This window comes from Symsagittifera roscoffensis, chromosome 1 (genome assembly GCF_963678635.1).
Source record: "Symsagittifera roscoffensis chromosome 1, txSymRosc1.1, whole genome shotgun sequence".
NCBI lineage: Eukaryota > Metazoa > Xenacoelomorpha > Acoela > Convolutidae > Symsagittifera > Symsagittifera roscoffensis.
The window spans coordinates 17430587-17456912 of NC_087062.1; positions in this window are offsets into that span (position 1 = coordinate 17430587).

The window sequence follows — 26326 nt, forward strand, 5'->3', positions numbered from 1 at the left end:
TTCATTAGGTACAAAGAAGGTGAATTGCTACCTTTGAGAGTCTCCAACAAATACTCAAGTGATCTATGTGTTGACCTACTACTACTCAGCAACGGACAAACTCATCACTATGAGCTGATCTTTGATTTTATGAGGGTGGTGGAATATGTGCGTGGAAAACTACACCGAGATCAAAACCAAATTTGCCGCAAATGCTTCCATACATGTTCATCCATCGATACACTATAAAGACACCAGGAAATGTGCTACCAAGACGAGGGATTGGTAATCATTATGCCAAAACCGGGAAAGGACTCTCATCGTTTCAAAATTTTAACTGCCCGCTGGTATGTACCGAGAGTTATTTACTTTGACCTCGAATCGCTAATAGTACCCGTATACCGACCCCGAAAAATCTAGCACCCAAACACTAGAGATTCATCAACCATGCGGTTACGCTCTGGCCGTTGTTGAATTTGGGAAGCGCGAAGTGTTAAAGTTTGAATTGAAGAGAGGAGAAAATGTTATAGAGGAATTGATCGCCTCGCTCGAAACGTTGGCGAAACAAATATACCTCGAAAAACGAAAGCATTACACGTTCACTGGCAAACCAAGTTGCACGCGTGAAGAAGCGCACACTTGTTGGATATGTGAAACAGAATTTGCTGACAATGACCAAGTTGTACTTGATCACTGTCACTATAACAACAAGTTCTTGGGGTGGCCGCATAACGAATGCAACATCCATCGAAAAACAGCGAACTATATACCAGTAAAAGCGCATAACTTGTCAAACTATGATCTGCATTTCATTATAAAAGCGCACTCAAACAGTAACCCCGAAAACACTTACTCAGTGATCCCTTCCACTGAGGAGAAGTATATATCACTCACTATGTCGGTCTATATCAAATCATACACCGATAAAAACGGAAAACTTAGAAAAGTGTATGAAAATCTATGTTTCATAGACTCCTATAATTTCATGCTGTCCCCCCTTTCAAAACTCGTCGAATACTTACCGGAAAAAAAACTTTTCCTACTGGAAAAATACTTTGAAGAACTTGGTTACTCAGCAGAACAGATATTATTGTTGAAACAAAAAGTTTTTTTTTCCGTATTCATAATTTAGTAGTTTTGAAAAATTTCGAGAAACTCGACTGCCACCTAGAACACCATGTGGAGCAACACTTTACAGGGAGGGGAAATAAGTGTTTCGAAAAATCAGTACAACCATGTCATTAAAGCTTTAGCCGAAATGAAATGAGCATCACTATGCGAGTACCATGATGTATACCTAGCAACGGACGTACTACTACTCGCTTCAGTATTCGAAGCCTTTCGTGAAGTTTGTTACGAAACGTACGGATTAGATTGTGCATGCTACTTCACGGCTAGTAACCTCTCGGGTGATGCATTTTCAAAAGTCTGCGATGCAGACCTCAAATTACTTACTCAAGTTACTTATTTACTTCCCAAGTGATCACTTCTTATTCAGCAATGTGAATAAGAAGGTTGTATTGAAATTAAAGGAAGAGGCGGCAGGAAAAATCATTGAAGAATTCATCGCGTTGAAACCAAAGCTCTACTTGTTGAAATATGCAGCTTAGTATTGAAAAAAAGCACCTATCCAAGTCCCCTCCATTTCTTTACATTAAGGGTTCCATCCATTGAGATTTTGGATCTTGTTGGGACCAAATTAATAACTTTTGTAGATCCCTGTCAATTTAAATAAACATAACTAGCCCTGAAAGGCTCTGATTCTTAATTTTAAAACTTAAGATGAAGAACCATTCATCATTTAAAATGTTTTAAGCAAATACTCACCACAAACGCACTTTTGTAAGTTTTGACGTGAAAAAATTTAAAATTTTGACATGGAATGATTTTTTGATACTGAAATGATTTGGAGCTTTTATATTTTGGAACAAATTAAGATTTTCAAACTTTTTGGAATTGAAAAAACTGGAATGTTATTAGATATTGAGTTTATAAAATTTTCAGATTTGAGAACCGTTTTCGATATTAACACTAGAACTGGGCTTGCGAATTTTTATGGGATTACAAAGCTAAAATATGTTTATGGGCTAATCTCTGTTCTTCAATAAGATTCAACTGGCAAGATGAGTGCAAAAGGAGTGGTGCAACACTCCCAGCAGCAACTTACACACCAGAGGTTCAGGGACACACTACTGAGTGGGAAAACCCTTCGTATATACAACGACTCAATAAAATCGAAAGCCCATACCAACATAACTATAGCGCAGAGCCGAATTGCCCTTTCACCCTTCGATAGTAGGCGGTTTCTACTATTCGATGGGATAGCTACATTGCCCTTTGGACACAGGTCTACCGCAGATAATGTGTTCTTCGAGGCCATTGCGGAAGAAAGCGAGTGATCAAACTCACAGTTGACAAATAACCCGACTTATAGCAGCGAAAACAGCGAAAGCTGGCAATCACTGGAATTCCGGGTCCCAGGTTGGGGCTTTCTTCAAGAAAGCTTTACGGAGGAAGAGCTTCAAGAAGAAAGCGCAGCTAGCAGTTCAAGAGACACTATCAATAACCCATTCATTCTAACAGAAACGTCTGTTAGTTCTTGTCAGAAAAAAAGGAGAGAACTTGATAAAACTGATCAATAAAATCTTTTCACTTAAAAATGGCGGCTAAAATGCCTTGTTACTGGGAATTACGGCTGTACATTTGTAAATATAAAACATTCATCAAACAGTGTTTTAAGTTAAATAGACCGGCGCAAAAGAGACTGGTAATTGCAACTTACCCTTGAAGCAGGAGCGAAGGATTGCGTTTTTAGTTTCCCAAAGTAAGCTAATAGTAAGGCTAAAAGAATCAAAATGGTATAAGTCGAAAAAAAGGGAGAGTTGGAAATAAGTTTGAAAGTAAAATAAGAAAAAGAAACGAACAATAATTACTAAAAATTTTTAAAAGGAAATATGAATGGTACTTTATATAAACTCATTTTTATATGAACGAAAAGGATTAGCTTTTAGGTAAAAATAAGCGAGAAAACCGCAGTCGGATATATCGATTTTTATTTAGTGGTGGGAACGTTTGGAGGGGATTATATTTAACCACCGCGCGAGAATAAATACCAGAGTATTTTGTCCATCGGGTGTGCTAAGAGAGGGGTCTTTTTGTTTTGGGCAGGGTACTTTGGGGTCTTTAAAAAAGATGGGTCCTTTTGGACCCTACTTTTGGTAGGACCCCAAAGACCCCCGCCGTCGAAAAGACCCCCCCCCCTAAGGACACACGGCGGATTACAATACTACTAGTCTAAATGTTCTCAAGTTCGAATTAGTAATTTATAAATGGTGCATTTAGCCAAAAAGCAATAAGTTGCCTTTCCTCAATTTTCGGAGGCTAAGTGTTACTTTGCATAGTTTTGGTAACGCAAACGGATGACAAAGTTCAATTTATGCACCCTTTCGAAAACCCAGGTTGCATAGTCAAAAAATACGAAAAAAATTTTCTGGGTTGCTGCGTTTCTACCTTGATCGCGAAAATCGCGCCGTCTCCGACTTCGTCAGGGTAGTTCCGCCGTCTCCGCCTTGCTCTGGAAAATTGAGCCGTCTCCGCCTTGGTCAGAATAGTCACGCCGTCGCCGCCTTGGTCGCGAAAGTCGCACCGTCTACACCTCGATCGCCAAAGCCGCGCTGTACCCTCTTTGGTCTGGAAAGTCGCACGGTCTCCACCTCGGTCGCGGAAACCATAATAAATGTTTTTTCTTGGTCCGCCGTCTCAGCTTTGGTCGCTAAAGTCGAGCCATTTCCTCCTCGATCGCGAAAACCGCAAGAAATGTTTTTTTTTTGGTCGCACCGTCTCAGCTTTGGTCGCAAAAGTCGAACCAGTTTCTCCTCAATCGCAAAAGCCGCAAGAAGTGTTTTTTTTTGGTCGCACCGTCTTAGCCCTGATCACGAAAGTCGCGCTGTTTCTTATCCGGTCGCGAAAGTCTGGAAATGGCTGCGTTTGGTCGCACCGGTTGTGTCCTCCCCTAAGTTGCGATAAGTGCGCGATCTCCATCTGGGTCGCGAAAGTCGCTGCCGCATTTTTTGGTCACTTAAGTCACAAAATGGCTAGTCTTGGTTGCGAATATCTGGACATACCAAATATTCGTCGCGATATATCGATCGCTCCATCACTATCTGGGTAGCAGCAGTCGCGATCGCTATTATTAGCCTGGCATGTTGCTAGTGCTAAAAAATTATACCACGCTGTGCTAGAATGGGCGGCAAGCGATTGCTCACCTATCAATTTTTTTCTGAGTCCGCTGGACATTATTTAATTTTTCGAACGTTAAAAAACATTGCTTGACAGTTTTGTTCGAGAATGTTACATGCCCGCTGTCTTGAGGGATCATTGTGGCGGCGCAGGTTCAGACATGAGTCTGAGAGCTCTACCCAGGCAGTAAGAAAAACTACAAATGTTTAATTGGAAGGTAGAATTTCTCATTCAACAAAAGTGTTTTGAGACTTTTTGCGCATCTACCATTTATCGGAACATTACATGCTGGTTTTCACTCTCTTGAAAAATCAAAATTTGATTTATTTTTTTTTGAAACATTAGTCAAATGAGGCAATGGCCTCTTTGACTGTTTTAGAACCAGTTTAAAACAAACACTTTGATATTTCTCACTGTAGAGTATAAATAACTAACCAATCGTGATTCATGACTAAAACTTAGGATAAATTGTCAAGCTGAAAGTATTCATAGTTTCAGCCAGACAAAGTATAATACAAAATGAAATCAGTCGTTTTCTTCTCTCCTCTAACTTCGCAAGAATACCAGTGAGTTCTAGAATTACTCCATGAGAAGGCCACCCAGGTCCTTAACTCAACTGGTGCGACCAACAGGTCTCGAGCAGGCCTAATTCTGACTTAATTTTGGAGAAAATCGAAGAAAACAAAAGAAATTGATTAGGAATTAGCTTATTTCAACGTCTCAATTAGTCTAATCAAGCCCTAAAACCACTAAAAGCCGAAACACTCACCAGGTAATCTAAAACTAAACAGTGAAAACATTCAGTTACTCGTCTTTTACTTGAAATTTTCCTCTAAATTGACCCAGAGTCAGGTTTATAATAACCTTTAGAATTAGTAAGTTCTAAGTTAGTATCTAACAATCTACTTGCGTTCTAAATTTACCTGAACCTTGTGGATGGATTTATTATTCTCCAACCCTAGAACTCCCCTAAGATCCCTATTTAGGTCAGATTAGGCATACGTTAATTAAGAAAACGCCACACGCGTTTGAGAGCACTGAAATGTCCTTCTATAAAATCGATATACTGTCACTCTCCTCAAACTGTCCTCCGACGACATAACGAGCAGAGGAGTTAGGACAATACTCTCAAAAAGAGTATGAACTAACAAATTGGGAATTATGACAATTAACACCTGGATTTCGCATCGATCAATCATCCTCAAACTTATGTCAAAATTCAGTTTAGCAAAGAAGCTGACAAAATGAGTACAAAATTGCCTTATCCAAAATTTCTGTTAGCGCTTCAGCAAAGCGCTAACAGAAATTGTACCATATTTTTACTATCAGCGCTTCAACAAAGAAAATGATATAATAAATATTTTTTTAAAATAATCAAAAAACGGAACTTTTCTCTACAAACAAAGACAAATCCTACAAACTCGTTTTTCAAGGAAACGTAACGCAACTCCAGAATCTGACACAACAATAATTTGTAAGCGTTAGAATCTCCTAGATCAAGGAGTAAAACACCTAAACCAGGAGCTGGTGATATATATATTTTTCCAATTCCGAAGCAACGGCAGCATCATCTATCAAAATATAGCAACGAATGCAATATAAAGTCAACAAAAACTACTACAAGCAAAGAATTGGATATAACCCATAAGGCAATTTGAAAGTTACACATTAACAGTGATAAAACTTCGTGAAAAACGATTCAGTACGACAAAAATTTTGAGGATAATCCTCTCTGACCAATCATCATCTCGCTAGTGCCCCATCACGCAGACAATTTTTTATAAAACCGTTTTAAAAAAATAACAGCCCATACAAAAAAGAATTTCCAGATTTATAAAATAACGAAAAATAAATGACCATTATTTACCAAGTCTAGGCAAAATAACTTCACAGTATGGAATATTGAGAATTGAAATTCAATCACCCGATCAAAATAATCGAAAATTGTAATAAGTAAAAACAGATGACTGTGAACTCGTTTTTCCAAAATTTTTATGAGTTATTGGAAAAAAACAACAAAACTCACAACGTACAAACTCAAAATTCACAAATAGTAATTACGCAATAATATACAGCTATGTCTCTATTAGCTGTAAATTTTTTTTGCAACTAAGAACTTTACTAACCCATGCATGCACCACCCCAAATTCATGCATGCACCACCCCAAACTTCACGTCATACAGCAGTAACAACTGAAGTTTATGTAATTTTAGAATTCTGGGATTTGCAAACATTTCACCGATACGGGAGTATCGTCGTAAGTAAAATTAGTTCTACAAAAGATTTTTTTGGGATCCTGAATAGTATCATGACTAGCTTATCCATCTACCAAATGATACTTTAAGCTAAACAATCCAAACAATTGCAGCCGATAAAGATTTTTGAAAGTTCTTCATTAACAACAGAGACAACAAAACTAAAATGTAAAACAACATTTCACAATAGATTAAAAACAGTTGTTTAAAGTCAAAATTCATGCATGCACAAAATTTCTAAGAAAAACAAGCTAAATCAAAAAAACTTCAAAACAATAATTTGCAGTTGAGGAAAGATTTCTCACAGTGCCAGTGACAACAGACCAAAGCATCTCACCATACATTCTACCTTTACAAATTTACACACTAAAAGCACACCTTCACATTAAAAGTACACACTAAAAGTACAATGAAAAGTATAATTGACAGCTAAACCATTTGTTTGATAAATACGCGTCTATGGATTATCAAAGATACCTGCCGGTAACCTGAAAACAAATTTGCAGTAGAAGACACCAAAAGAGAAACCATTTTGCAAACTAAATTTAATTTTTTTTTGCAATTAAGAACTTTAATAACCCAAAGTCAAACCCAGTTGAAACAAGACAATCAAAATCTCTGAATAATACTTATTGTCAACATCAACCCACAAAACCAAATTGAAAATGGTCAGATTTCATGATAAGAAGACAATACAAACAAATCATTTCGAAAAATGCCCAATTCTCCAACAAAATGAACAATTCGAAGTGTTTATTGAACAATTCAATAGGAATAATTGAAACCGTTTCTCTGAAGATGAAGACTTTTTTCACAAAAGTAATTAACAACCGCACAAATCTGAGCAAAAGAAAAACCAATGGTAGAATGGCGATAAATCAGATGATATTTTAAAAAAAAAATTGTTTTTTCGTCGTGTTTAGACCGACCAAAAAATGAATTACAAAAAAGTAGGTTTCCAAAGAAACAAAACTTTTCAACATTCAGCCGTAATATACAAACACAACATCCAATACACACCGAAAGCCACCAACCTGAAACAATGAAAACTGAAATACGGCTACCATACTACTTAAAAGATCATAATAGCAGAAATCAACTCACAAACTTCACTCAATTACCTAACACAGCAGAATCACTCCAAATGACAACGAAATCATACCTAATGGGTAGATCATACGTTGCATCAATCAGATCCTTCCTGATTTTCAGAGGAACAGACCCTAAATACTCAGTCGAAGCTTATTTTAATGCTCTTACAGCAAATCTTAATTTAGTTATACGCCCGGAAGATATAAATACAACCCGTCATCAGAATTGGATTCATAGACGTACAGCACTAATACAAATCACACTCGATGAAGCAGCTCAAAAAGTCTACATTAAAATTTTTTATGTAACGACATCCGTAGGCTACCAAAGAAAGCAATTACACAACTCGCTGTAAGGATTAAAACACTAGTAAGAAACCCATACTCGTTAAACACCCATGATTAGAAAAAAAACGATATAAATCATATTGGTGACACAACACCACAATTACGCAAAAAATATGATATTTTTTCTCTAACCATGAACCAGATATTGTTTTACGAAAGCTTGTAGACAAATAGAGCAAGTAGAAACCACAAGAAAAACAGAAAAAAATTTTAAAGTTATAATTTGTTTCAAACTTTCAGAAAACTACTTCACATATATATCATATACACGAAAAAGAAACTAAATTAGCAGAAAAAATTACACAAATACTCACTAGAAAAAAAATTAAAAGAAACCCTCTTTCAAAAACTGTGTAATTGTTTTAGATGATAAGGACACATTTTCGTCGGATATGGACAAAAATTAAATTGATTGAAATTGACTGCCAAAAGCCAGATAATCAAATGAATCTGTTTATCAATACTTGGAAAAATATCAAAATTTAGCAAACAAAATTATACAAACTAATCGTAGTTCAGCAAAACCATTACCATTCATTTATAACTGCAGCAGAATACAATCGCCATAGAACAAAAACTTTCGAGGAGGACTTTCGGATATAAGAAATTCATCTTTTTCCCCACAAACGGATATAGCCGTCCAATAGCCGCAATAGCCAATATGGAAATTGTTATACTTGATCAAAATCAAACAGAAGTAATTAACCGATTTTCAGCAGAAATTGATCATACTCAATTAATTGAAATAGAAACTACACGATTAACCGCTCTCGACACTTTGAAATAACGGCAAAGGAAATTGTTGAAAAACAGTAATTATAAGCATAGGAATAATAAAAATAGCTCACCCGAAAATTCGAAAATTTATAGAAAAATAGTTAAAGCTATTATAATAGATCATCTCAAATTTTTTCAAAATCACCACCTCAAAATATTTTGTAGAATTGAAATTGATCATATCAGGACCATAGAAGCATCAAACAAAAATGTCAATGACAAATAAATCAAGTACAAATTCAACCGGAACTAATTATTAACCCTCCAGGAGAAGAAATAAATGAAATATCAGTTTTTCAATTCAATCGTAAATATTGTAATATTCCAAACAATAAAGATGACAGTGAAACCGAAATTACATCTATGATCAACATCTTAGAAATTGAACATGAATATGAAACTCTCTTTCACTCAGTTGATTATCGAAAAGACCAGGTTGATAGCAATGCAGATGAAAAAGACAGATTTCAATTAACAGATATAACACACATAACCACAAAAAACAACAAATCAAGAAAAAACCAGTCAAATTTACCAAAATGCAAGTACTACAGCACCTCCACAAAAAGAAATCATTCTGACATTATCACTTTTAGAAAGTCGAAAGAATTTATAATTTTTTAAAGAACTAAAACGAAATACCGACAATTTTCCAGAAATCCCCTTATTTAACCTACAAAAAAAAACATTTATCTATGATTATTTTTTCAACATTCACACTTTTTTGTCAAAGTGTCCTAAGGTATATGTCGCATCAAAGTTTGTTGTAGAAAAGTTCATTCCTCAATACGACTTCCATGAGAGTCAGAAACAATTTATAAGAAACAACGCGCAAGTAAGGTACCTATACATTAACCAGGTGAAAACAATAGACTTTTAGAAACATTTGAACACTACGAAATAACCTCGCCTAAGCGAAGAATAGTAACTTAAAAGCAAGACATTTATCAACCCAATTCTGCTTAAGCAAACGAAGAGTCCCTTAATTTAGTGCTCTACGCAAAAAAACTTCAACTCACCTATAAATGAATCAAAATGCAATTGGCCGATAAACCAATCCAAGTAAAATTTTCACTCACTTTAGTGGCCCATCAAGCGGACAGGTTTTATTAAGCCTGTTTCAAAAAGGTAACAGCCGTTTATTGAGAGTAGGGAATAATGAGAATTGAAAATCAGTCACCAGATCAAAAAAAATTGGAAAACTTTAAAAAAACTGAAAAAGACAGAAAAAGACCTTGAATTAGTTTTTCAAAATTTTTTATAGATTATGTGAAAGAAAACTCAGCGTACAAACTCAAAATTCACAAATAATGTTTATTCAAAAAATTACAGCTATGTCTCTATGTTAGAGACAGGCGTAATTTTTTGTATCACCACCACAAACATTACGTCATACAGCAGTAACAACTGAAATTTATGTATTTTCAAATTTTTTAGATGCAATTCGCGAACAACTCACCGACACGGAAGTATCATCATTTGTAAAAATTATTAATATTTGATTGTCTATAAGTAAAAATAATTGATCTCCAAAATAATTTTGCATGGTTTATAGTCGACTACTTTCAGCATGAATTAGACAATAGAATATTCAAGAAAACATTTTTGTATAGTTTGTGACGAAGACACGATTTTGTTAGATAAAAGCTATCATTTTGATAATACTAAACCTGAACATACTAACCCTGATTAGTATCATGATTTGCTCATCCAAATACCACTTGATATCTTAGGCTCAGCAATCCAAACAATTTCATTCGATAGAGATTTTTGAAAGTTATCCCCTTAAGAACCGATACAACAAAACTAAAATATAAAACAACAATTAACAAAAGATTAGGTAACACTTGTTTAATTTCAATTTTCATGCATACACAAGATATTTAAGAAAAACAACGCTAAATCAAAAAAATATTCAACCACCAAAACAATTTGCATACGAAGAAAAAGTTCTCACAGTGTCAGTGACAACAAGTCAAAGCATCTCACCAGTACATTCTACCTTTACAAAACTAAACACTAAAAATCACCTTTTGAACAATCGAAAAAAATTGACAGCTAGTCAATTTTTTTTGGTTATTATTCGTCTATGGACTGTCAAACATACTGACCTGTAACCTGAAAACAAAATTTCAGTAAAAGACAAAAAAATGAAAAACCATTTTGCAAATTAAATTTAATTTTTTTTGCAATTGGTAGTTTTAATAACCCAATATAAAACCCAGTTGAAACAAGACAATCACAATCTCTGGATAATACTTATTGTCAACTTTAACCCACAAGACCAAATTGAAAATGGTCAGATTTCATGATAAGAAGACCATACAAACAAATCATTTCGAAAAATGCCCAATTCTCCAACAAAATGAACAATTCGAAGTGTTTATTGAACAATTCAAAAGGAATAATTGAAACCGTTTCTCTGAAGATGAAGAATTTTTTCACAAAAGTAATTACCAACGACACAAATCTGAGCAAAAGAAAAACCAATGGTAGAATGGCGATAAATCAGATGATATTTTTAAAAATATTATATTTTCATCATGTTTAGACCGACCAAAGAATGAATTACAAACAAGTAGGTTTCCAAAGAAACAAAACTTTTCAACATTCAGCCGTAATATACAAACACAACATCCAATACACACCGAAGAAAGCCACCAACCTGAAACAATGCAATTTTTTTTTTGCAAATAAGAACTTTAATAACCCAATGTCAAACCCAGTTGAAACAAGACAATCACAATCTCTGGATCATAATTTTTGTCAACAATAACCCAAAAGAACAAATTGAAAGTAGTCAGTTTTCATTATAAGAAGACCATACCAACAAATCACTTTGAAAAATGCCCAATTCTCCAATAAAATAAACAATTCGATGTGTTTATTGAACGATTCAATAGGAATAATCTAAACCGTTTCTCTGAAGATGAAGAGTTTTTTCACAAAAATCCTTATCAACCACACAAGTCTGTTCAAAAGAAAGCCAATGGCAGAATGGCGATCAGCCAGATAAAAATTATCAACAATACTTTTTTGCACCATTTTAGACGCATCAAAGAATGAATTGCAAAAAATTAAGAATACAATGAAACAAAAAATTTTACACTACCCAGCCATAATATACAAACACAAAAACCATTACACATCCAAAGCTACCAACTTGAAACAATGAAAAATGAAATACCACTACCATAATACTTACAAAATGATAATAGCAGAAATCAACTCACAAACTTCAAAATACCTAACACAGCAGAATCACTCCAAATGATGATCAAATTATAACTTACGGGTATATGATTAATAACATCAATCAAATCCCTCATAATTTTCAAAGGAACAGACCCTGAATACTCTCGGAGTTTATTCGAAAGTTGAAGCAATTCTAAGTTTAATTTTAGGCCCAGAACACAAAATGGGATTCAAAGCAAAATTAAATTTAATTATCGGCCCAGAACATAGAACTTGGTTCATTGCAAAACTAAATTTAACTATAGACCCAGAACAAATGATTGGATTAACAGGCCCTTTCACCAGAAAATTGTTTTCAGTTTTACTAAAAGTACTAAAACCAGATTGGAAAACTTTTACACAAGATTTTTAAGAATTCTTCGATTGAAAAAGACACAAACTGCATCAGAGAGTTTTATGTAACGATATCCAAAGACTAATAAACAAAACAACTACACATTTCGCTGAAATAATTAAGACACTAGAAAGAAATGCAGATACGTTAAACGCACATGATTATCAAAATAGAAGAAAAATCAAAATAAATTATAATGATGACTACTACGACAATTACGCCAAAGAGCAAAAGAGAAAGAAACATCTCAATCTTGTTCTATCCGTGAACCAGATATTGTTTTTGGAAAACTTGTAGTCAAAAAGAGCAAGCAGAAACCACAGAGAAAAACAGAAGGAAAAAAATTTTAATTTACATTTTGTTTCAATTATTCAGACAACCAATTCACTTACATATCTTGTACAGGAATCAGAAAAAAAATGAATTAGCGGAATCAGTTACACAAATGCTTAACAGATGCGAAAAAACCCAAACTATAAAAAAATAGCCCTAACTTAAAAATTGGTGTTATTATTGTAGACAATACAGACACAGTATCGCCGCATATGGACAAAAACTAAATTGAATCTAATCGACTGCCAAAAGCCAGATAACCAAATAATTCTGTTTATCAGAAGTAAATATTAAAATTTAGTAAATATTTAAATAATATAATTATTACTATTTAAATCATATTTAAATAGTAAATAATATAGAAAATTCGTCTTAAGCCACACAAAACAGATATAGCCGTCTAAAAGCCGCAAAAACCAATATGGAAATTGTTATTCACGATCAAAATCAAACAGAAATTTTGATTCGAATTTCAAGAGAAATTGATTATTCTCGATTGACCGAAACAGAAACCACTCAAATAAATATTCTCGAAACTATTGGAATAAACGCAATAGAGATTGATGATTTAGAATTATTTTGATGTGATGATTTAGAAAAACTTCGAGAAGATCTATTATTATAGCTAATATTTCTACTTCTAAAAAAATAGAACTTTCTTATAATCAGTTTTCTTATTATAATAATTGTTTCAGTAACTTTAATAAGAAATTTTTCTTTCTGTTGTAGTTGCAAATGGATGGTAGTGTTTTTCGTGAATATTGTATTTTTTTTTGCTAAATTATTAGTTCTAAATCATCACATTTTTCTAACTCATTATATCAGATTATTGAAATAGTTTTTCTAAAAATTACTGAAACAATTGTTACAATAACAAAACTGATCATTTATAGAAGTAGAAATAATAGCTATAATAATAGATCATCTCGAAATTTTTCTAACCTATCTCATCAAATTTTTTTGCAGATTTGAAATTGACCATATCTAGACCATAGAAGCAGCACATCAAAAAAACGACAAAAAATCAAGTACAAACTCAACCTGGAAAAGCTTCTGACCCCACAGGAACAGAACTGAATGGAACACCAGATCTTTAAATAAATCATACATACTGTATTAGTTCAGACAAAAAAGATGTCAGTTAAACCGAAACTACATTTTTGATTAGCATGTTAAAAAATGAAGATGAATATGAAACTGCCCTTCACTCAGTTTATTATCAAAAAGACCAACTTGATACCAATGCAGATGAAAAAAAAATTTCAACCAATAGATATAACACATATACCACAACAAACAACAAATCAAGAAAAAATCAGTCAAATACACCAAAATGCAACTACTACAGCACCTCAACAAAAACAAAAAAACTTTGACATTTTCTTTATTAGAAAGTCAAAAAAGTCACACAAAATCACATATCCCAGACTCGATGAACAATTACCTATGAAAATTTAATTAAAGAACTAAAAAGAAAAATACCGCCTAATTTGCCAGAACCCCAAGCTTTAAATCCACATTTCAAAAATCAAAATACACAACAGAACAACAAAAATATTTATCTAACTTTATTTCTCAACATTCACAAATAATTTCAGATGAATATCAACAATTAGCAAATTTGTTATCAAAATACTTTAAGATATTTGGCGCACCAAAGTGTAATGAAGTAAATTTTCATTCAGTATTATGACTTACACGAGAGCCAGATGCAATTTACAAGGAGCCAGACTTTTAGAAATACTTGAACACTAGGAAATAATCTCACGTGTAAGCAAAAAACGGAAACTTGAACACGTCAATTTTATCAACCCAGTTATCATTTAGCGGAAGAAGATTTCTTAAAAGTATTGCTTGACGCAAAACACTTAAACTCACCTATAGATGAATCAAAACGCAATTGACCGACAATTCAACCCAAGAAGGACTTAGAAGGATCACAGTAATTTATAACACTACAGCTGATATGAATAGCGCATATAACCAAATGCTTCTTGACAAGCAGTCATGACGCTTGATACATTTCGCCTAATAATCAGCAATAAAATTTTGAACGATCATCCTATGGAATATCCATAAAAACAGCAGCTTTTTAGTATTTATGGGTAAGATAATTTGAACACAAGTCTTAAGCAAAAAGGTAGTCCAGTACTTAACAAAACAAAAAAAGCCAACAGTTTTAGAAAAACTCCATCACATATTACAAACGGAAAATTTGAAAGCATGTTTTTTTCTTACCAAAAATAAATTTTTAGGATTTATATTCAAATGAACAATTTTTCAATCCGTTTTTTTCATTATGAATTATACGGAATAGATTTAAATGCGCTTTTATTTGTTAGATCAACTTAAAAATGATTGTTTTGACATTCTAATCATAGTGGAAAACGTTCTCAATTTTGTTATTTGATTATAATCTGAGTCAGATGCTCCTTCAATTCTGGTGGTGTATTTCTGCTTAGAGTTTTTTCCAGGGCAAGATTTTTTCCTGCTGTCCAGACTATGTGGAGGTTGGAGGTTGGGAAATTTTATTAAAATTAATTGAAGTCTATATACTCTATGATTTGGGTTTGACTTTGTGTAAAAAGAAATATTTTTGGATTATGGTCGGCAAACAAGACTGTTGGAGGTTTTGATCGAAGAATTAAAATTCCATATTCTGTTAATGTATATTTGATAGCTGTTCATTGTCTCATTAGTTTGGAGGTTTTTTATTCTGCTTTAGTGAATATTCTTGGTTCCGCGGAAATGAGGTTTATCTGTTTTGTTTCTTGATGTGACTGTAAACGTGCTGCGCCTATTCCGACTGATGTAATGATGGAAGAATCTTTCATTCATCAAATTTTGATGTAATATTTACATAAGGACTTTTTAGCAATAAAAAAGTCTAATCAATCAAATTCATCCTAATTTTTTTGTGAATGTTGAAAGTAGTGGTCGGTTAGGAACAACAATCGTGTTTGAAAGTTGTTCACTTTTGAATGTTCCAGTCTCATCCCTTTTTTTGGTGTTCAAATGTCCATTCAAAGATTTTTTATTGATGTAGGATGTTTTAAAATGATCTGCGGTTTGAGAAATTTCTGAACCATGTTTACCTAAAAAATTTAACTTTTACAGATTTTCTTGGATTTTTTTTCTTCTGAATGATAATTGTACTTTCAAAAACAGCGTTTAACCTTGATCTCAAAGTTGTTGTGCTTGTTCTTTTGACTTTATATTCTACACAATAAAATTTCGGTGAGAAAACATGAGATTTAATTGGTGCTGCTTTCATTTTTTCTGCTTGTATTATGTGATGGTGTTTTTCTAAAACTGCAAAAAATTCAATTTGATTGTGGTTGCATAAGCACGTCGTTTACGTATGTGATTACCACTTTCCTTGAGATTAGTGCTCAAAATATCCTATGGTATGGCTGATTACCGAAAACTAAAAGCGTCATTAATGTGGCTGCTCGTCTAGAGGTATTTGCTTCTATGTACTATTCATATCAGCTGCAGTGTAGTTTTTTCCAATGATCTTTGTAAGCATTACTTGGATTGGTTTATTGGTTATTGCATTTTGATTAATCTATAGGTGAGTTTAAGTGTTTTGCGTCAAGCACTAATTTTAGGGATTCTTCTTTCGTCGAATGATATTGGGATAGATAAATGTGTTGCCTTTGAGTACTTGTTCTTTGTTTCGATTGTGAGGTTATTTCGTAGTGTTCAAGTTTTTTCAAAAGTATCCTGACTCTACCTTGTGAATGTATAGGTTTTTTTAATTTACGCGTTGTTTCTTATAAGTTTGGATTTAGATTTTGATAATTGTTTCTACATTGGTTTTTGAGGCTATTTTTTTTCTCTTGTAGTTTTTGCCTACATGCGGTGATACTGTGTCCTTATTGTCTTCAAAATCACACTTTTTGCAATGAGGATTTTCCTTTGATTTTCGTGTTTTTCTCGTATATCTTGAGTGTTAATTTAATTTTTCCTGCTATTTCATTTTCTGAGTCTTGCACTCATACGTGAAGTGGTTGTCTGAAAGTCTAATAAACATTGAAATTTGACATTTTCTCTTTTTTAAAAAAATGCAATGTAGTTACTGCTTGCCCTAGTTTGTCTTCACGTTTTGCAAAATAAATATCTGGTTCACTGATTGGAGAATATGTGATGCGTTTTTTGTTGCTAATTTGCGTAATTTTGGTGTAAAGGCCATCGTTAAGATTTTTTGTAGTTTTTGTGTTTCTATATTCATGTGCGTTTAAAGAAAACGCTCTTGTTACTATTGTTTCTTCTTCAACAGCGAGTCATTTAAATAGTTGATCTATTAATCTACGGATTTCGTTACATTAATCTCTTTGATGCCGTTTGTTCATTTTTTAATTGAACGTTTTTGAACATTTTTGTAATTTTTTTCCAATCTGATTTTACTTCTGTTTGTAAAACAAAAACCATCTTTGAGTTGAACCGTCGTGTAAGATTTGACCTAGTGATATACGTCTTTGAATACAATTCTGTTAAATGGGTGTGTTTATAGGTACTGCTTCTAAAATTAAATTTGTTTTGCTGTAATAGCATTTAAATGAACTTCGACTGAGTATTCAAGTTCGGATGAGAATTTTGTTTGATGTGAATGATGACCTACACAAAAATTATGGATTCATTCTCATCATGGTTGATTGTGCTGTTTTGTTCATTTGAGTGATATTTGTGAGTGAATTTCTCGTAACATGTTTTATGTAATATGGTAGTGATTTTGCAATTTTCATTGTTTGAGATATGTAGTTTTGGGTATGTTTCTAGATTTTGTGTTTGTATATTATGGGTTGGTGGTGTAAAAGTTTGATTCGTTGGATGATTTAGTTTTTGTGATTCAATTTTGGTAAGTGTAAATATGATGGAAAAATTCCTTGTTCAGTACCTCATCAGTCTCATTGTCATTATACCATTGGTAATTCCTTTGATCAGGTTTTTGTGGTTGTTATTGTTTTTGTTACAACATTTTTCTTCATCTTTTGAGAAGTGATTTTGCTCATCTTTTTTGATCCATCCATTAATTACTTCAAATCATTTCGTTTACTTTGTTAGAAAATGGGTAATTTTTAAAGAGATATATTTTGATATACTTTTGTCATGAAAAATGCCAAAAGTGTAAATTTCTACTGGGTTGTTGTTGGTGGTAAGTATGATCCAGAGATTGTGATAGTCTTGTTTGAGCTGAGTTTGTTATTGGGTTTTTAATATTGAGATTTGCCGCAAAAAATTACATTTTTGTTTTACTAAATTGTTTCTTTTTAGTGTGAAGTATAAAAATTTTGTTTTTTAGTTATAGGTCGGTTTGTTAGACAAGCCATAGATGAGAATTTATCAAAAAGTGATGATATAGCGCTCGATTGATATTTAGTTTTTGGAACGGTACTTTTTCTTTCTATAGTGTAGTAGTAGTAGTAGTAGTAGTAGTAGTAGTAGTAGTAGTAGTAGTAGTAGTAGTAGTAGTAGTAGTAATAGTAGTAAAAGTGGTAATATATCTATCTTAGTTGTCCAAAAATGACAATGAAAATAAACACGAAAGATTTATCTATGCATTTCAAACATGTAACTTTTCAGTTTACTTTAAACTATCTAGCTCTTCAAACACCTTTATGTCGTTATTCGAATCTAACTCATTGGCAAATTTACAGCACCTATTGAAAAACTTTTTTCGTATTTCTTTTCGTCGTGCCTGTGATATTTGGAATAAGGGTTTCTCAGATGATCTCAAGTTGTAACCAACATCATATTTCAGACTCACAAAAATTCAAAACTCGAAATTTTGTTTCCCGTTCAAAAGTGAGTTAAAAGCACTAAATCTAGGTACTCGAGGTTTTGTGAAACTGGCAATAGTTTGAATTTTATTAGTCGTTCCCTTGTGTCACCGCTCGTTATCCACTTGGTGACACGGGATTGAAGTTGTTCGATACTCTTTGTCTCACCTTCATTTGGAAATCATATTGCTGAACAGTAAAAAAGAGAAGAAAACACATAATATTTGATTAGCCTAACTTTCACTGTTCTGGGCAGTGCAAATGGAACAGTCGGGCGATTGGAAGAGAAAGTAGCTTAGCATTTTTTTTAATGCAAAATGTGGACCCCATTTCAAATTGTTTGAAATCAGTATTCCTCAATCCTTCATCGAAACACTGTCTGAAATTACTTGATCAGCCAATTTCAAACAAAACGGGGTTGGTCTTGTATGATAAATGGCAACATTTTTGAAGCCCATTCGATACAACAATCAAGATCCGTTGAAGACCGTCTAAGCATAATTAATTTGATTTACTGTCATCTGCAAATCATAACATAACCGATTTCAGACAGCAGTTTGGCATGTCGTTCATAAAGATAACACAAAAATAGGGTCCCAATATTGATCCCTGGGGCACTCCGCTAAAACATCCAAGAATATCGAGAAGCATCCGTTGATTTTAGGTCTTTTTGCGCGAACTGAGATATGATGCTATTAACAGCAAAAGCTCACCCCCAATTCCAAATTTATGTAATTTTTGTAATAAAATGTTATGTGGTACCTTGTCCAAAGCCTTGCAGAAATCCAAATACACGGCATAAACGTCACCATTCTATCAAGTGTTTTGTTTAAATCATGTAAGAAAATAAGAAGTCGTGTTTGGCCTGATTTTTTTCCGAAAAAAACCAATTTGACGGGATGAAAGGCAATTAGAAACAAAGGCATAAAGTTTATCATACAGTATCCTTTCAAACACTAAGGATAGCTTGGATAATAAACATACGGGACGATAACACTCAACATTCAATTTATCATCTGCTTTGAAATTAGGAGTGTTATATGAAGATTTCAAAGCAATTGGGAATTGTGAACTAGCTAAAATACCTTCGAATAATTTGAAAACATGAAAACATGCTGTAAATGTAGGATGTTTTGAAGAGATTCTTTGTTGTGTTGTCACTGGCATTGTGGGAACGATTTCTTCGTTTGGAAAGTGTGATGATGTTTGAAAACCTTGTTGATTTAGCGTTGATGCTCCATCCTAATTTACCTGTGTACACATGAAAGTTGATTTTAAACTATTGTAATCTCAGCTATTGTGATATAAACTAATGGTATTCTATCTGTAGTAGTTGTAATAACTTTCCAAAAATCTCAAATGACCGAACATTTTTGGATTGTTAAGCTTGAAATATCGTTTGTTATTTAAATGAACCTACCATGATACCATTCAGTGTCCCAAAATTATTATTTTTAATCTGCCAAATTTGTTTTACAAAAATTATACAAAATTGTTTTCTTGAATGTTCAATGAGGTCTGTGTTATGCTGAAAAAAGTCAAAAATAAAGCACGCTAGGGTTTTCTGGATATCTAATTTTACTATTGATGACACCTCCTGATCGGTAAAATTTTTTCGAATGGCATCTAAGAATATCAAAACAAATTGACTTGTTGTAGTAACTGCTGTATGTCATGATGCGGTGAACAAAAAAATTTTCGTCTGTAACTAATATGGAGACGTAGCTGTAATTTTTTGCTAAAAAATTAGTTGTGAATATTGAGCTCGCACATTGTGAGTAATTGTTTTATATATTTTATTACATAATCAATAAAACTTTGAAAAATTTTGTTTTTATATCATCTGTTTATTCCCAGCCATACGCAAAGTTAACTATTTAAGCAGTCTGAAAATTTTGAATCTTACAACTCTCGATACTGAAGCAAGCCAGAGAGAACAAAATTTACAAAACATCTTTAGCCGAATCGATGCTGTAGCAGCAACTGATGAATTTTTCCCAATCAAGGAAACGACTAGCAAGGAAACCCCTACAAAATAACTGTAAGAACAATCAGAACCACCTCAGGGAACAATTTTTTCATCATAGCAGCTTTTAACGACTGAAATTCACTACCAGAAGAAAAAACATTCTCGCAAGGGAACTCACGTCATCCAGTCGTTTACAGGGTTCTTTTAATTTCCGTAACTGTATACTTGTGATGGTTGATTAAAAAAATGAAAACGGATTTTATGCGTATGTCATCTAGCCATCAACATCGTGTCTCAAGTTTCCTTAGACTTATGGGAAAATAGAGTCGAATCTAAACTTCCACAGTTTGAAAGGAAACAACTGATTTCACGCTCTTCTAATTTTCTCTTCGTTGCTATTTTACTCGGTCTTTGGTGACTACTGTGAGTATAAATTCGGGTTTTTCCTCCATAAAGAACAGTTGTAGATCGTTGTAGAAACCTACTGCTTGTTGTTATAGCTTTCCTTTTTTTGCGAAATTGTTAAAAATCTTAATATTTGCCGTGTTGGTTCCCAAGTTTGAACCAATATGTTTAATCTTAAACTACTATCAAAAATCTGTGAATGGTTGACTGGCACACCATATCGTTAGTTTTTTTGATGGTTTCAACAGTGTTCCATCCTATTTTTCTCGTGTATGCAAGAATGTTAATTTAAGCTAGTGTTACTTGTGCTACTGTGAAATTTTGTCGTATAAATTAGGGGTATTTTATCTGTTGTTATGGTAATAATTTTATAAAAACTTTACTGACCAGAGAGACTAAAATCTACAAAACCTTACGCCGAATTGATGTTGTAGAGCAACTGAACGACTTTTCTCAATCAGTGAAACGGACACCCGAGGAAATTCTCACAGAATCATCGCAAGAATGATCAAAATCATCTCAGGTAACAACTTTTTCATCATAGCGGCTATCAACGACTGAAGCTCACTACCGGAAGCAATTAGATCTAGCGAAATTATTAACCGATTTAAAGCAAAACCGGAAAATTATGGGTATCTGAAACGTACAACTCACTGTCTATAGAATGACCTAACGAACGTTCAAGAAAAAAATGATCGCCAGAGGTCAAAAAAGAGCGTAGAGATCAAAAAGTATCTGTAAATATGTGTGCTTTGAGCAGATGAAAAAGTCTCGCCCTTTCAGACTTGTATTACGTTGGAAAGTCCTTGAAACCAGTTATTGATAGTTTCATAGAAGGTAGCTTTGATTATTTGCTCACCTGATACTCCTTGTCTCACCTCTATGATATGATGTCTCACCTTCATTTGGGAACCATATTGCTGAACGGTAAAAAAGAGAAGAGAACACATAAGAATTGATCAGCCTAACTTTCACTGTTCTGGCAGTGCAAATGGAACAGTCCGGCGATTGGAAGAGAAAATAGCGTAGCATTTTCAATTTTTTTTCGCAAAATGTGGACCCCATTTCAAATTGTTTAAAATCAGTATTCCTGATTCCTTCACCAAAACACTGTCTGAAATTACTTGATCAGCCATTTTCAAACGAAACTGGGTTGGTCTTGTAGGATAACTTCCAAATTGAATGAAGACGCTTTTGGCAACATTAAAAAGCATGCCGTTATTTGAAGCCCATTCGATACAACAATCAAGATCCGTTGAAGACCGTCTAAGCATAATTAATTTGATTTACTGTCATCTGCAAATCATAACATAACCGATTTCAGACAGCAGTTTGGCATGTCGTTCATAAAGATAACACAAAAATAGGGTCCCAATATTGATCCCTGGGGCACTCCGCTAAAATATCCAAGAATATCGAGAAGCATCCGTTGATTTTAAGTCTTTTTGCGCGAACTGAGATATGATGCTATTAACAGCAAAAGCTCACCCCCAATTCCAAATTTATGTAATTTTTGTAATAAAATGTTATGTGGTACCTTGTCCAAAGCCTTGCAGAAATCCAAATACACGGCATAAACGTCACCATTCTATCAAGTGTTTTGTTTAAATCATGTAAGAAAATAAGAAGTCGTGTTTGGCCTGATTTTTTTCTGAAAAAAACCAAATTGACGGGATGAAAGGCAATTAGAAACAAAGGCATAAAGTTTATCATACAGTATCCTTTCAAACACTAAGGATAGCTTGGATAATAAACATACGGGACGATAACACTCAACATTCAATTTATCATCTGCTTTGAAATTAGGAGTGTTATATGAAGATTTCAAAGCACTTGGGAATTGTGAACTAGCTAAAATTACTTCGAATAATTTGAAAACATGAAAACATGCTGTAAATGTAGGATGTTTTGAAGAGATTCTTTGTTGTGTTGTCACTGGCATTGTGGGAACGATTTCTTTGTTTGGAAAGTGTGATGATGTTTGAAAACCTTGTTGATTTAGCGTTGATGCTCCATCCTAATTTACCTGTGTACACATGAAAGTTGATTTTAAACTATTGTAATCTCAGCTATTGTGATATAAACTAATGGTATTCTATCTGTAGTAGTTGTAATAACTTTCCAAAAATCTCAAATGACCGAACATTTTTGGATTGTTAAGCTTGAAATATCGTTTGTTATTTAAATGAACCTACCATGATACCATTCAGTGTCCCAAAAATATTATTTTTAATCTGCCAAATTTGTTTTACAAAAATTATACAAAATTGTTTTCTTGAATGTTCAATGAGGTCTGTGTTATGCTGAAAAAAGTCAAAAATAAAGCACGCTAGGGTTTTCTGGATATCTAATTTTACTATTGATGACACCTCCTGATCGGTAAAATTTTTTCGAATGGCATCTAAGAATATCAAAACAAATTGACTTGTTGTAGTAACTGCTGTATGTCATGATGTTTGTGGCGGTGAACAAAAAATTTTTCGTCTGTAACTAATATGGAGACGTAGCTGTAATTTTTTGCTAAAAAATTAGTTGTGAATATTGAGCTCGCACATTGTGAGTAATTGTTTTATATATTTTATTACATAATGAATAAAACTTTGAAAAATTTTGTTTTTATATCATCTGTTTATTCTCAGCCATACGCAAAATTAACTATTTAAGCAGTCTGAAAATTTTGAATCTTACAACTCTCGATACTGAAGCAAGCCAGAGAGAACAAAATTTACAAAAAATCTTCAGCCGAATTGATGCTGTAGCAGCAACTGATGAATTTTTCCCAATCAAGGAAACGGACTAGCAAGGAAACCCCTACAAAATAATTGTAAGAACAATCAGAACCACCTCAGGGAACAAATTTTTCATCATAGCAGCTTTTAACGACTGAAATTCACTACCAGAAGAAAAAACATTCTCGCAAGGGAACTCACGTCATCCAGTCGTTTACAGGGTTCTTTTACTTTCCGAAACTGTATACTTGTGATGGTTGATTAAAAAAGTGAAAACGGATTTTTTGCGTATGTCTTCTAGCCATCAACATCGTGTCTCAAGTTTCCTTAGACTTATGGGAAATTGAGTCGAATCTAAACTTCCACAGTTTGAAAGGAAACAACTGATTTCATGCTGTTCTAATTTTCTCTTCGTTGCTATTTTACTCGGTCTTTGGTGACTACTGTGAGTATAAATTCGGGTTTTTCCTCCATAAAGAACAGTTGTAGATCGTTGTAGAAACCTACTGCTTGTTGCTATAGCTTTCCTTTTTTTGCGAAATTGTTAAAAATCTTAATATTTGCCGTGTTGGTTCCCAAGTTTGAACCAATATGTTTAATCTTAAACTACTATCAAAAATCTGTGAATGGTCGACTGGCACACCATATCGTTAGTTTTTTTGATGGTTTCAACAGTGTTCCATCCTATTTTTCTCGTGTATGCAAGAATGTTAATTTAAGCTAGTGTTACTTGTGCTACTGTGAAATTTTGTCGTATAAATTAGGGGTATTTTATCTGTTGTTATGGTAATAATTTTATAAAAACTTTACTGACCAGAGAGACTAAAATCTACAAAACTTTACGCCGAATTGATGTTGTAGTAGCAACTGAACGACTTTTCTCAATCAGTGAAACGGACACCCGAGGAAATCCTCACAAAATCATCGCAAGAATGATCAAAATCATCTCAGGTAACAACTTTTTCATCATAGCGGCTATCAACGACTGAAGTTCACTACCGGAAGCAATTAGATCTAGCGAAATTATTAACCGATTTAAAGCAAAACCGGAAAATTATGGGTATCTGAAACGTACAACTCACTGTCTATAGAATGACCTAACGAACGTTCAAGAAAAAAATGATCGCCAGAGGTCAAAAAAGAGCGTAGAGATCAAAAAGTATCTGTAAATATGTGTGCTTTGAGCAGATGAAAAAGTCTCGCCCTTTCAGACTTGTATTACGTTGGAAAGTCCTTGAAACCAGTTATTGATAGTTTCATAGAAGGTAGCTTTGATTATTTGCTCACCTGATACTCCTTGTCTCACCTCCATGATATGATGTCTCACCTTCATTTGGGAACCATATTGCTGAACGGTAAAAAAGAGAAGAGAACACATAAGAATTGATCAGCCTAACTTTCACTGTTCTGGCAGTGCAAATGGAACAGTCCGGCGATTGGAAGAGAAAATAGCGTAGCATTTTCAATTTTTTTTCGCAAAATGTGGACCCCATTTCAAATTGTTTAAAATCAGTATTCCTGATTCCTTCACCAAAACACTGTCTGAAATTACTTGATCAGCCATTTTCAAACGAAACTGGGTTGGTCTTGTAGGATAACTTCCAAATTGAATGAAGACGCTTTTGGCAACATTAAAAAGCATGCCGTTATTTGAAGCCCATTCGATACAACAATCAAGATCCGTTGAAGACCGTCTTAGCATAATTAATTTGATTTACTGTCATCTGCAAATCATAACATAACCGATTTCAGACAGCAGTTTGGCATGTCGTTCATAAAGATAACACAAAAATAGGGTCCCAATTTTGATCCCTGGGGCACTCCGCTAAAACATCCAAGAATATCGAGATTTATGTAATTTTTGTAATAAAATGTTATGTGGTACCTTGTCCAAAGCCTTGCAGAAATCCAAATACACGGCATAAACGTCACCATTCTATTAAGTGTTTTGTTTAAATAATGAAAGAAAATAAGAAGTCGTGTTTGGCCTGATTTTTTTCCGAAAAAAACCAATTTGACGGGATGAAAGGCAATTAGAAACAAAGGCATAAAGTTTATCTTACAGTATCCTTTCAAACACTAAGGATAGCTTGGATAATAAACATACGGGACGATAACACTCAACATTCAATTTATCATCTGCTTTGAAATTAGGAGTGTTATATGAAGATTTCAAAGCACTTGGGAATTGTGAACTAGCTAAAATTACTTCGAATAATTTGAAAACATGAAAACATGCTGTAAATGTAGGATGTTTTGAAGAGATTCTTTGTTGTGTTGTCACTGGCATTGTGGGAACGATTTCTTCGTTTGGAAAGTGTGATGATGTTTGAAAACCTTGTTGATTTAGCGTTGATGCTCCATCCTAATTTACCTGTGTACACATGAAAGTTGATTTTAAACTATTGTAATCTCAGCTATTGTGATATAAACTAATGGTATTCTATCTGTAGTAGTTGTAATAACTTTCCAAAAATCTCAAATGACCGAACATTTTTGGATTGTTAAGCTTGAAATATCGTTTGTTATTTAAATGAACCTACCGTGATACCATTCAGTGTCCCAAAATTATTATTTTTAATCTGCCAAATTTGTTTTACAAAAATTATACAAAATTGTTTTCTTGAATGTTCAATGAGGTCTGTGTTATGCTGAAAAAAGTCAAAAATAAAGCACGCTAGGGTTTTCTGGATATCTAATTTTACTAGTGATGACACCTCCTGATCGGTAAAATTTTTTCGAATGGCATCTAAGAATATCAAAACAAATTGACTTGTTGTAGTAACTGCTGTATGTCATGATGTTTGTGGCGGTGAACAAAAAATTTT